At 46.1% G+C, this 12,977-nt stretch overlaps 1 pseudogene across 1 annotated transcript in view; it reads left to right on the forward strand.

Annotated features, from left to right (window-relative positions):
* The window catches only part of LOC144170609 (uncharacterized), a 40,613-nt pseudogene that overhangs the window by 10,139 nt on the left and 17,497 nt on the right, over nucleotides 1-12,977 (forward strand). The window contains exons 10-14 of the transcript XR_013322643.1: nucleotides 3,751-3,933; nucleotides 6,286-6,324; nucleotides 7,572-7,654; nucleotides 8,027-8,095; nucleotides 12,369-12,489. The product of XR_013322643.1 is annotated as an uncharacterized LOC144170609 (transcript). The remainder of the gene's footprint in view (nucleotides 1-3,750; nucleotides 3,934-6,285; nucleotides 6,325-7,571; nucleotides 7,655-8,026; nucleotides 8,096-12,368; nucleotides 12,490-12,977) is intronic.

Genomic DNA, 12,977 nt, shown 5'->3' on the forward strand with positions numbered 1-12,977 from the left:
TAAGCATGTTGAGGAGAGGGGTGGGTGCTCCGAGGTGATTGTGTAAAACTGGTAAGGCTTGTGGTTCGGAACGTTTACAAGCCTTAGCACGTGCTTAGCCTCAGCCTAGGCAACAGTCACTGTAAAGGGAAGGAATAGCTACAGAATCTTGTCCCCAACCTGTTTTTTTTTTTTTTTTTTTTTCTTTCATTTTCTGTTTTTTGCCGTCCTTTAATTCTACCGCCTCAATTTTGAACTTCTTCACCAACTAGCAAGTCTTTCTGCCGGAGTATTTTTTTTCAGCGTTGGCACTTGCGGAACATTATGCCACATTAAAAATTTGTTAGGTGTCAGAAATGTGCCAGAAAAAATAAAACAAGATAAAAGTTGCAGAGTTTCAGATCTGTAGGGTCTCAAAAGGTCCCCCCCCCCCCTTTTTTTTTTCACATGCCCCCACATTTACAATCTCTTTGGGCATGTTGGTTTCTTATGTTTCACGTGTAGCCATAGTGCACAGTAATATAAATAATTGGTTAAATTACCTCTTTAGTAATTTTGGTCTTCCTGTGTGATGTTTGTTAGTAATTTGTGTGATGTTAAAGCATTGGTGCATTGAAAACTTGTTTTTCTCGCAGCATTGCTTTCTGGGGAAGTGCTCTCTCTCTCTCTCTCTCTCTCTCTCTCTCTCTCTCTCTCTCTCTCTCTCTCTCTCTCTCTCTCTCCTTCCTTCCTTCCTTCCTTCCTTCCTTCCTTCCTTCCCTCCTTCCTGCAGGTGTTTTGCATTTGTGAGCTGTGAAAGCATGCTTCACAGCAGTACTGTACTATGCATGGGCCTTCTTTTCATGCTGGACAATCTGTTCACTTGAAAACTGCATGTCTATTTTACATACCTTCTATTGCAAGGCTCTAGTGAGTGTCTTATTTATTGATTGATTCGAAAACCTTCACAGACATACAACACCGCTATACTGCTTAATGACATACGTTTACAATTTACAACTTATTTGGTCGATGCCAAAGGTGTAGCAAGGAATCCTACTGGCCGGGCATCTGCTTTCTCTGAGGTCTTAATCCACATAAAAGCTTTTGCATTTATTTTTGCTGGTTCAAAGTTTATTTGTTTCAACCTCTAATAAAAGAAAAGGACAAGAGAAAAGGCTGCTAGGATCACAGAATAGTTTACAGAGCGCAACACATACAACACTGGCACACGCACGCATGTGCATGCACGCCTGCACACGTGCATAATGCACTGCTATAAAACAGGAATTCATCTTTGCACACATCCTGTACACGGAGAAGCACCAAGCTGAAATTTGACATGTATATGTGTAACATAAATGTAACACGTAACATACACATGTGAGAGAAAAAACATGAGCGTTACTAATCTCATAAAACACAAAATAGCGTGAAATATTCAGTGAAGTATTTCTTTCACTAAATTTTCTAGCCAATTTAGTTTGAAGAAGCATAATCTCATAGCAAAAAAAAAAATACATCTTGATTTATGGGAGTTCCTTCCCCGACCACCTCTTCTCTTATTTCGTGCCATGCCAATGGCTGTGTTCTAGGTCGGGTATCGCTTCTTGTTGTGCGCATTCTGTGCACTGTTCTCTGTACTCTCATGTGTTTCTCTTCTCACTGTGCTGGCCTGCCTGGGCTTTCTTTTTTCATCAAGCTTTGTGAGAAGTGTGCAGAAAATATTGCAAAAAACTGGGGATCTTTCACGCTCTGGGACTAATCGGGAACAAGGTTACATTGAATAAGCAGCTGGGGGCCATAGTTTTGTATCAGAGGGAAGTCTTCGTTGTGCAATTGAAGTTTCAGTGCATAACTCTTACCTGTAACTTGTGTCTGATAAAAACAAGTTCCACATGTAAATGACGGTACTATTGTGCCCATTTATAATGAAGTTGGATATAATTAAATGGCATTTGTAATGAACGTAGTGCAATTTCTTACCTTCATTTGCGAATTTTTTGAAATCAATTATTGCATCTAACTGAGCACCATGGTGCTTTATAGGCACATAAATGTAAAAGTAAAGTTCTAGCTACTGGTACAAAAACCTGGCACAGGCTATGCAAAGGCTCCCAAAAACCAGCCAAGGGATGCAGTTTGGGGTAAATAAGGAGATATTTGAGGTGAAAGGGATTTCCAAAGGAAGGGCACACAGTGACTTAGCCCCAGCAAGCCCAGCAGCGTCGTGTCTATTAATTGCTTCGTACCTTGAACGCTGGAAACCTGCGTGGTGTGCAAGTTGTGGCTGTGAGTCTAGTTTGTGGTCGTGTGCTTTGCAAATGCACTTCAATTCCCCATTTGTTTGATATGATGAGCCGCCTGGATTTCCTCTTCAGTGCATCGCGTTCTTGTGGTGTTGAAGTGCGAAGCCCTTTAATTAACCCTTTCAGCGTCATGTTTTGAAGGAGGTTGTTGGGTATTTTTCTGGGTGCTTTGGAAAACGTGAATTGCAAATGCATGGCTGCGTCAATCGCGGCTGGGTCGACATATTTAATGAAAGGAAACGTATGCAAACAGATTCTCGATTCCACTCACTGCGGTGGCTCAGTGGCTAAGGCGTTGTGCTGCTGAGCATGAGGACACGGGTTCGATTCCTAACTGCGGCGGCCGCTTTTCTGATGGAGGCAAAAAGCAAAAACGCCCGTGTGTACGAGATTTCGGCGCATGCTAGAGATCCCCAGGTGGTCAAAATTAATCCAGAGCCCTCCACTATGGCACGCCTCATCGCCTGCGTTGCGTCGGCGCATTAAGCCCTACAATCAATCAATCAATCAGTCAGATTCTTGATTGTCACCTTTCAACAATCTGTGCTTGCGTGCGTGCATGTGTGTGCGTGTGTGTGTGCGCGCGCACGTGTGTGCATGCTTATGAGAGAGAGAGAGGGGGGGGGGGAAGGAGGGGGGGCTGTGCAGTCTATTTGTGATAAGCATTCATACTATTGAGGACTGCAGACTATTTGCTTCAAGTCAGATTCAAACAAAGAGGTCGCAGTTGTGGTGATGTCAGGGTAGTGAGGCCATTAGTGGTGATTAAGTGCAAGTATTATTGGCTTTTAAAGCCAGTTTTTTGTGTGCTACTAATCTCCAGGCACATCGGTAGACACTCTGCATCAGTCGCAACAGAAGAAGGCAACAAGCAATCTTAGTTGCCTTAGAGGGACACTAAAGACAAAAGAATGAGTTTATCTTTATCAGTAGACTAGCCTGCCTATTTTGCAAGTGTACTGCACCAGGAGCAACACCTTTTGAAAATACTACAAAATGAAGACAGTAACAAAAAGGTAGAAAAGTGCACCATTGCTCCTGGACCACTTTTCGCATTGAATTGTGACATTGGATGGTATTGAAGGGGATTGCAGAGCTAGTCAAAGGGACCTGTGACTAGAAAATCGACGAGTGTGCGCTCACACATGGCAATTTCTGATTGCCACATTTTACAACTGCTTCTAGAATGTGGTGCTACCTGGCTCAACATTTCCTAAGTCTTGCTCTGTGCACATCACACAAAAAGGAAAAAAAAAAGGAAAACATCAAGGAACTATAAGCCTAGTTTGTTGATTCCTGAGCAAGAAAATCAACTCTGGGAGAGCTATTAGCAGTCCAGTATTCGTGCAAAAACAGGGGGTAATTTGCTGCCTCTAGTGTCCACCTGAATCCGAATTGAAGGGTGGCAGTGCGTGGGGAGGAGGAGGAGGGTTGGTGCCTGTGTGGTCCCACACACACCATGGGGGTGGTTCTGGTGTGGCAGGGCGTCGCCAACCGCCAGTGGGGAGGCTGCCAAAAATGGCAGCGCCAGTGGCAGCAAGCGCAGCAGCAGCAGCACCACGGGCTCGACAGGCCCGCGGTCTCGCAAGAAGGCCCCCCCCATGCTGTCGCCTTCGGGCCAAGCTGCAGCGGCAGCCAGCGCAGCAGCCACCAACGGCCTGCCCCCGTGAGTCCGGCCACCCCCTCCCTCGGTTCCCCGTCGTGCAGCGGCGGAAAACCCGTGCCCTGGCATGGCGCTCGGAGCACAATAGACGGGAGTGCCTGGGCACCTGCCTCAAAGTACCGTCACACTGATACCTTCCTAGTTCCACTGCCCTTCGGGCCTTTAGGTGCTGTCCTCTTCTCTCACTGTCCTCCCAGCAGTTCCAAGAGGGCTCCGAATAGGAAGTGATAGGGACAGGGGAACGAGAAGCCAAGAATTGGGCCTCTTCTTATCACCACACACCCTTGTTCTGGGCAGAACGGGGGCTCCTGTCTATTGTGCAGCATCGCATGCAGACTGAGTGTGCCTGAAGTGGCCTTATGAATATATGAAGAGGCAAGGCCTCTCAGACCTGCGCTTGAATGTAGGCATTTGAGTGCTCAGTGCTTCAGGGTGTTCAGACAGGCAGTAGGCCATTTAATGTCCACATTACTCTGAGCTTGGATATGAATAGCTGAGCTGGTTATTAAGCTTTTTGTTCCGCCCTCTTGCGTTACCAAAGGGGGAAAAAATACAAAAAAAAAACACCGACCACCTCGTGAGCAGCGCCCAGCATCGTCCAGGCTTGTGCGTGGGCTTGTGCCACGTGAAGAACTTGAAAAAAGAAAAAAAAAAAGCTGCGGGCACGTGAGCGTGCACCTCGAAAACTCGTGCACGCTGGACTGGACTCGTTATTGCGAATTGGACTCGTTATTGCGAATTAGGCGCCACTTCACGTTTGTTGCGCACTCCACTTGATCCCAGGCCTGGACCAGCCATGCGGCACAAAGAAAACCTGCAACGGCATGCACGGGAGCACTGGCGGCGCCCACAGCGAAAGTGGAATAAGCTGTCGCAGCAGCAAAACGCGCGCGCTGAGCTATTGTTTTTCTGTTTCGTTGTGTGCATCTCTACTAAATTTGGTTTGGTTTGGATTTGCAACACACTGTAATCACTCTGGGCCGACTCCTCCTGGGAGTAGCGATTATTCAACCAGGGGATCCAAGTTTGAATTAACCAGTCTGAATACCGACGCATTCGAATTATCGGGAGTTTCCCCCCATTGAAATATACAGGGCTGTGCCGGGACCAGTGTGTCAGTTTGAATTAACGAGCTTTTACAGTATAGCAGAATCACGGTTATGCTTTTGAGAACCAGTTTGTCATGAGTGTTGCAATGCAATGGGGTATTGCACCAGAAGCTCAGGAAGGGAGAGCCAATATAGGGATGGGATATTTAATAAAAGAGTGCAACCTTAACACCGATTCAACACGCCTAGATGTTTTCTGAGGCTGGCTTCCGCAATGTGTACAGGAAAACTATTTTTGTGAAGTTTTCTAAACACAAGGCCTTACAGTGATTAAGAGGACCCCGTGTGCCAATGTTTTCCCGCAGTGCTGAGACAAGTGCTAGAAGAGAGTAAGAACACAAAAGAATATTCTACTGAACTGTTGTCTCCGTAAGCTTTTTTTTCCATCATGGCTGTTGCATTATTTCATCACATAATAGTTGCAACAAAAAGGGGCTATTCAGACGTGCATACTGAAGTATTTTTTCAGCGTAAAAAGGAAAAAAGAAACAGTAACGAGGCATCACTGCGTACTGAAGATTAGGTCGGAGCACATCTTTGTTTCCGATCACCAGGGATATCAGAAACTTGGGCTTGTCATCTCAGCTTCTTGCGACAGTCTCACACGTGGAACACGTGTAAGCTACATTAGTTTCTGTAAGTATGTTTATGCGATGCGGTGGTTGTAGTGTTTCCCTCCAAATGCACACGTCCTTGTCTGCTGTTCATAAACGTATTCTCGCTCTGTTGCCTCACGCCGCATGGGCCATGGGAGCCCCCCGTTCCTTCCTCTTGACGACCACGCCTTGCTCTTGCCACCCCTACAGCGAATGATGATGGCAGCTGCTGTTGGGTTGGTCTGGAATCCTTGGTTTGCCAGGGAGCTTGTATAGGGCCAACACGTGGCTTTGCGTCGGCAGTGTTCTGGGGGCTTTTCTGCACTGCCTGTCATTTCACCCATTCAGTTACCCGCCATTCTTTTCTTATTATACTTGTGCTAAGTTTTTTTCGTTTGTTCACGGCGTGGGCGCTTCTTTCATCACATTTTGGCGCTGCTTTCATCACTACGCAGTGGTAGGGGCATAGAAACTGCTTTGGAATCACTTGTGTTTGAGTGTGCGCATTGGATTTGCTTGAAACACGTTACGCGCCACTTTGCCCATTCAGTTTGGTTCTGCATTCATTTTTTTATCCTTGGTTGTTTTGTTACCTCGCTTGTTTTGTTTTACTGTAGTTTCCTTTTCTTTAATACTTCTGTTTTTCTCAGGGTGGTGGGAAGTGGCTATGTTGACCACACCTATTCTCGGTGAGCCGTGTTTTTCTTGTCACGCATGGCCCCAGTGGCTGCAAAAAGCACTGCCTTATCTGCATTCTCTGCATGTGCCAGCTATGCAAGGTCTTGGTCCACCTGGGTGGATTGGTGTGGGGCCGCACGAAACCAGACTGGAGGATCCACGTGGTTCTTGTTGTAGTTTGGTGAAGTGCTTCCTCACACTGATTCACCTCTGTGGTGCATGTATAAAAATCTCAGCACCTTGTTTGCCGCTGTGATGTCCTTCGTTTCATCTACTTTGCGCCAGCTACAACAAATCTGGAAATGTTTCTACCAAGTGTGCTGCCACTTATCTGCCTAACAATGGGTGCTTTTAACGGGTGGAGAGCAGACTCAAATGCTAGTGCCGTCTTTAGATCAAAAATATGTCAATATAATAACATTGCCTGACTTGGAAAAAGCTGCACTTTTGCAGATTTGCTTTTTAACGTACGATGTCTCTTCTTGTTCATCTTTTCCGTCTGTTACTGTTCTGCAACTTAAATAGTGATACCAGCATAAGCTGGTGTTCGCTCGTTTCAGGACCAGGCAGTGCACTAGGCAGTGCCACTGGCCATTTCTTTTTCCTACCTTAACGTTACAGATAACCTTAAGCACAGCAACTACTGTAGCATGTCTTGCAGTTTGTGCAGTTTCCTTTAGTCTGTTCATTGCAAAAGAACAAGACAGCATGTCCCTTGGCAGTGGCATCAGTAATTACCAGGGAGATGTTGAGCATAACTTGAGCTGGCACTAAAACCAGAATGTTCATCCTCGGAAGAGCATGTTGTGTCCAGGGGGCAGCACACTTGGTAACCGCACTGACTCCTCACCCTTCTGCCGTCCAAAACGCTCTCATTCAATTCATACATCACTGCGATGCAGAAAGGTCAGACAGAACTCGGTAATCGGGTAGCTGTTGCAGTGGGACTCTGATCATCAGTGGTTGGGGCGCACTACTAGTGCACGTGTAAGGGGAAGGCTCTGCCAGCCATGCTGGTGCCATCACCGTTCAGCTGTGGGGGTGCTTACAAAGGAGTAGCAGCTCCAGCATGTGCGGGGCCCACTGGTGCAGTGAAAGAAATGCGCACCTGCGCCACCTGCCTTCAACGAGGGGCAAGTGGAGGGTGGGGGACTAGTCTTTTCTGCTTGCTATTAACACGGCTGCTGCTGCCCAGAGTGTGCACCTAGTGTAGATGTGTGGCAGCCAGGGTGGGGCTGAGTGCACTCTTGGTGCGCAGGGAGCTGAGCATGGGCGGCGACGAGGGCAGCCGGCCGGCGTCAGCTGACTCGGGGCTCACCCAGCCGGCCCGGATGGAGTCGGGTGAGTGGCTGCCTCTCACGGAGGGGCAACCCGCCATCATCCAGTGGAAGCCCCTCCAGGTTCTCCAAGAATTCTTGCGCACATTAGGCGCAGGTCAGTTCGCTTGCCTGTGATCCGAGCCTGTGGTTCAGATGCGAAATTTATTTGGCCTTGTGTGTAGTTCGTTCTTTGTCTGTCTTTACGGATAGAGCCTGTAGCAGCGCTGCTGCATTTTCTGCGTTGCCTGCTCGCTTGACGTGCTTATTGTTGCTGCATGTCGCTGAAAACGTTTGCAGCGAGGACATTTTAGAATCGGGAATATGCTGAGTAGATTTTCTGAATCATGATCCCTTGGCAAATGACTGAGTGCTTCGTTTCCGTGACCTCAAACAGATGACGCCACATTGGAGTCCCCCAGCATACAGGCTAAAATGCAGCCTGAGGACCAGGAGGACAAAAGTGGTGAGGGCGTTAGAGTGTTCGCTGTCCTTCCACCCCCCCCCCACCCCCCCCCCATGCCTGTAGGTACTTTAGTGGAGGAGCTCTGTCCCTCTTTTCTTGCTTTTGCTTCGTGTGTGCTGCCATAAGGCACAGTATTCTTGAATTGGTCTATTTTGAAGAGGTTTGTATAGGTTGTTACGGGTTTAACCATGGCATGAATGAGTCCAAAATGGTGACTATGTTAACTCTTTCGGGACTGCCAGAAAAAGTGATGATAAAGGGAGGTCTCGGTAAAATTTTTTTATTGCATGAAGCAATGATACCATCCTGCTTTAGCATATACCAAAATGCAGCTAATTATGTTCTTTGACATACAATACCATGTTTTACTTCAAAACTGACGATAGCATCATGAAAAAATCTGAAAGTAAGAACTTCGTAAAAAAACCGCAGAAAAAGATATAAAAAAGCGCAATATACACATATTAAAAAAGAATAAAATTATTTCAGGATATACAAAATCTAACACAATGCTTTGTTTATTCATCACGAAAGTTTTAGGCAGCCAGGTGTAATTGGTTTTTTTGTTTTGTGTGTGATCTCTTTGGCACTAGGGCCATGGCTACGTCGTCGCCCAGGTACACGCCGGGCTCTCGTCTCGGCGAAAACTTAATCCGTTTCTGCGCTGGTGGCAGGAGATCACCACCATAGGTAGTTAACACCATAGCGAACAAATATAAACCAGCCAGAACATATTTCAAGTGCACATAACCTACTCCGGAGCCAGTTGAAACTGAAACCAACATCCACCTTTGAGCGCGATTCGATGTTCCAGGCTGATCGACACCCGAATCCTTACTTGAGCTGAAATCCGATCTCAAAAGTCGCATTCCGACTCTTCAGTGCCACTCTCATCGGCAGAATCCACAGTAGAAGGCGAAGATATGCGAGACGAGACGACGCGGACCTCTTATCGCGCTCGCTCGTGAGTATGTTTACATTCGAAACCACCGCCCGTCAGAATAAAATATCTGATGCGTTGCCGCCTGGCGATAAAAAAAGAAACTTCACAAAAGAGAAAACTCCAGTTCTCAAACTATCTCCTAGATGGCGCTAGGTGTTCCATCGAGCAAAAATTTTTATTCTCCAGGCTCGCGAAACCATCGATCATATCTGATCGATGGCCTATAGGAGCGGTCCCGAAAGAGTTAAGGCCAGGCCACCTTGTGGCTGGTTACCTCGTTAAGTCAGTGTTACTTGCTGTTCATTCAGTGTAGGTTAAGGGGAAGTGGTTGCTTTCTTATCAGCCACTTTGTTGCCCTGTCACCCTTTGTTAGGCTGCTTTACCTGCTAGTAAGGTGACTAAGGAAGCTAAAGTGGTTTATTCCACCCGTTTCCAGCTGCTGTACAGGCAACATGAAATAGAGCACCAAACCTTCTGTGTTAGGAGGCAGTGTAGAAGGTAAATGTGCTGCTTTGAGTGCTAGGACTTAACTCTTTCGTTACCATGGGAAATTGACTGATTTTTCAGGGTCTAAGTTCAGTGTCTAATGGTGTAATCGATAGTTTTTGTGCTAAACGTATTGGTTTGGCACATATTGCAGTGACATTATATGCAGATGATTCAATGCCATTTCCAACAACACCAGTTTTAATAATGTTTTCATAAATAAGGGTTGCGAAAAAAATTATCAAATTCAAAATTTTTGAACAAGAGTGCCAAGTTGGGCAAGTCAGTAAGGATACATGATTAAAACAGCACAAGGGACAGAAGGAGAAAAGCTGACAAGGCAGCGCCAGTCCTTGTTAGCTTTTCTCGTCCTGTCCCTTGCGCTGTTTTAATCAAAATAAAAAAGGAAGATTTTGTGTATTACAAACCACCAGTAATACAAACAATTTAGAATATGCTGTATTTACTCGTGTAATGAACGCACTTTTTTTTCCCGTAAAACACAAGCAAGGTTGGGGGTGCGTTTATTAAGCGGGGTAGTTTTCCGGAAACTTTTTATGAGGGATGAAAGAAGGCCGCTACGAAACAAAATAATGCAGTAGATAACGTACCTTTCCCAGTAAACATATGTGTACACATTTGGCAAACAGCGTTTTAATTGAACTACACTCGTGTTCGTTTGTCAAGGCTTCACTTAGTCAATTCCGAAATGTCAACCGGCAGCACGGTTCCCATAACCGTAACCTAAACCTAACCCATAACCGTAACCATAACCGTTCCCATAACCGTAACCGTAACCTAAAACTGGCCGTGTAACTGACCTTTCGGCCCATCGCCCACTTACAAGGCGAAGATGAGCAGAAAAGCACGCAAGTAACAAAGCTATGACGAAAAAAAAGTAGGGCTGAGACGCTCATCAGACTGAACCGACCGAGCGTCGTCGTGATTGGCTGTCCATTGACGCCGCGCCGCAGCGTTTGTTCGTATTTACTCCGAGAGTGAAGTGGGAAAGCTACTGTGCGGCCATTTGTGGGACTGCAGGATTGGGAAGTTGGGGGCGCGTTTATTACGCGGGGGAAAAAAGAAACAATTTTGACGACTAAAGTTGAGGGTACGTTCATTATGAGAGTGCGTTCATTACGCGAGTAAATACTGTACATCTTGTAGGTAAACATTTCGAAAACCTGTCCTAGAAAAGAAAATTAGGTTGCGCGCAACAGTTTGTCAGATATAAGAAAAGAATGTTAGCGCACGTGGTTCCCACGCCATGTGGTGAGGCCCAACTTCCATTTCAAAAGGCACAGTTTTGGGTTGTTCTCAGGAAGAAATCAAGTTGTTTGACATTATTAGAGGCACCAATTAGTCTCCATGTGATGTAAAAACACCTTGTCAGTGACTACGGCGAAAACATGATTCAGGGCAAGCAAGTGATGCAAAGGAATCCGCTTGGGAGTTGAAAACCAAACTTGGTGGTGGATGCTTGTTGACATTCTAATCATCAGTTATCTGTCAGAACCTTCACTTGCGGTTTATTATCATCTTCTGACTCGCTATGGTAGCCCTGCTTGCAGGAATAAGGTGTGATGCGCTAGAATCGTGCCCAGCAAGATGTCACTGAGCTGCTGTCGCGCGAAAAAAAAGTTCAGCACTTCGAGCCTCCTAAATTGCAGCGCCACGTAACGTTTTCAAGAAGAAACAATACCAAGCCTCTTGGAGTTTTTGTCAGAATACATAGTTCTACTAAGCAACAACACTAGCTTACCCCCGTACAAAAAACGAAGCTGGCCAAGGAACAGCTGGCGGTGTTCAAGGGTCATTGCAACCGCTTTCCTTGTCTGAACTGATATCCAATGACTTGGTGCTATCTTTCAACTTTCAGCTGCAGCTGTTATCGCAGAAGTGAAGTGTGGGTGAAATGAAATCACAAGCGGCGTGCTTTTTTCTAGGAGCAGTAGCGGGCAACGAAGGTGCCGTGGCAAATTGGCTTGAAGTTGGGTAACTGTGTAGTAGTAGAAATAGGAATTTTGCAATGCAAAAATGAAACCAAAACTGCTGGAAACTGGCTGAAAATGCCAGGCACACTTGTTAAACATGCGAGGGACCTTCAGAAATAAGCTTTGGCAGAATGAAGCTCACTAGTGAGTAGCTGGTGTCATCTTCAGGTAGATATCACTTCTAGATGCTGTCGAATTACAAAGCTTACAACTTAATTTGGTATTTGACTTGCCGGGATCCTTTTGATCAAGTAAATTTGATGATAATGCAGCATAACCATAAGCAGCATGCTTTTTTGTCAAGTGCAGCAGCTACGCCCCTTTTCACAAAAACACATGCACCTCAGCTTGCAAAAAACTGCGTCAAAACTCAATGTCACCAGGGCGAAAAAATTTTTACTGATTCTAAAGGGTAGTAGATGCACAAGTAAGAATTTCAACATGTCGAAATCGGTGATATAAGGCATTGATCACCGGTAATTGATTTGAATAGGCATGGTAACAAAAGAGTTAATTGTCAACGTACTATGAATTGTCTACGCACCAGGCTTCCGGTCAATAATGGTTGTTTGCATATAACGCCATGACCCACCACCGATGACGACAAAGGAAGGCTGGTACGAGCCCTCGCATGGCCGCCTTTTACGTACCGTAAATAAGTCACCTCACCCTCAACCATGGTTTCTGTCCCCCCTGTGCTTCCGACGTATAGAGATAATTAGGGGCCTTTTTTGAATGTTCGGGGTAGTAGGACTCACTGTGGCTGAGATCTTGCATGTAGTAGAGACTTCCAAGGAGGCCTCCTGACATTGGCGTGAGTTGTGACTGTGCACGCCTCTTCCTTTGACAGGGGGTGGTCGGGCATCCGCGACCTTGGCCCCCGAGGGCTGGCCATCCTGCCAACTCGGGCCCCCTCGCCCCAGCAGCCTGCCTCAAAGCCCCTCATGGCCCGAATCAGCGGCGGTCCCAGGGTCAGTGAGAGACTCCCCTGGGGGGTTCGGGTGTTTGCACTGTAATACGAAGATCTTTGCATATCACAGTGTTTCCAGTTTTTCTGGACTTTTTTTTTTTCACTTGTGCAAAGGGCTTGGTACAACATCCGTGAGTTTACAGTACTGTTAAAGCGTGGCTGTGGTGCTAGTGGGGATGATCCCTTCATCCTGAGAGGCTGGCCTGGATTTGTCTTTGCACGATGCTGCCGTTTACAATGAGCTCAGAAAAACATTCAACTGAGCCACCTTCGGGAAAATGCACGCTCTGCAATGTACCGTATTTATTCGATTATAAGGAGTCAAAAAGAAAAAAAGTACTAAAAGTTCTACTAATATAAAACTATAGAAACGAAGGAAGGAATGCAATTAAATTCCTTACCTTTCAGCAAAGCAGACACCAAGTGTTCATGAACTATCTGCGCACAAAGATTTATTTGGAGCAAGACGAAAGACACACTCACAAGCTG

This window comes from Haemaphysalis longicornis, unplaced genomic scaffold (genome assembly GCF_048455015.1).
Source record: "Haemaphysalis longicornis isolate Haplotype H1 unplaced genomic scaffold, Haemaphysalis longicornis Haplotype H1 scaffold_2, whole genome shotgun sequence".
NCBI classification, from domain to species: Eukaryota; Metazoa; Arthropoda; class Arachnida; order Ixodida; family Ixodidae; genus Haemaphysalis; species Haemaphysalis longicornis.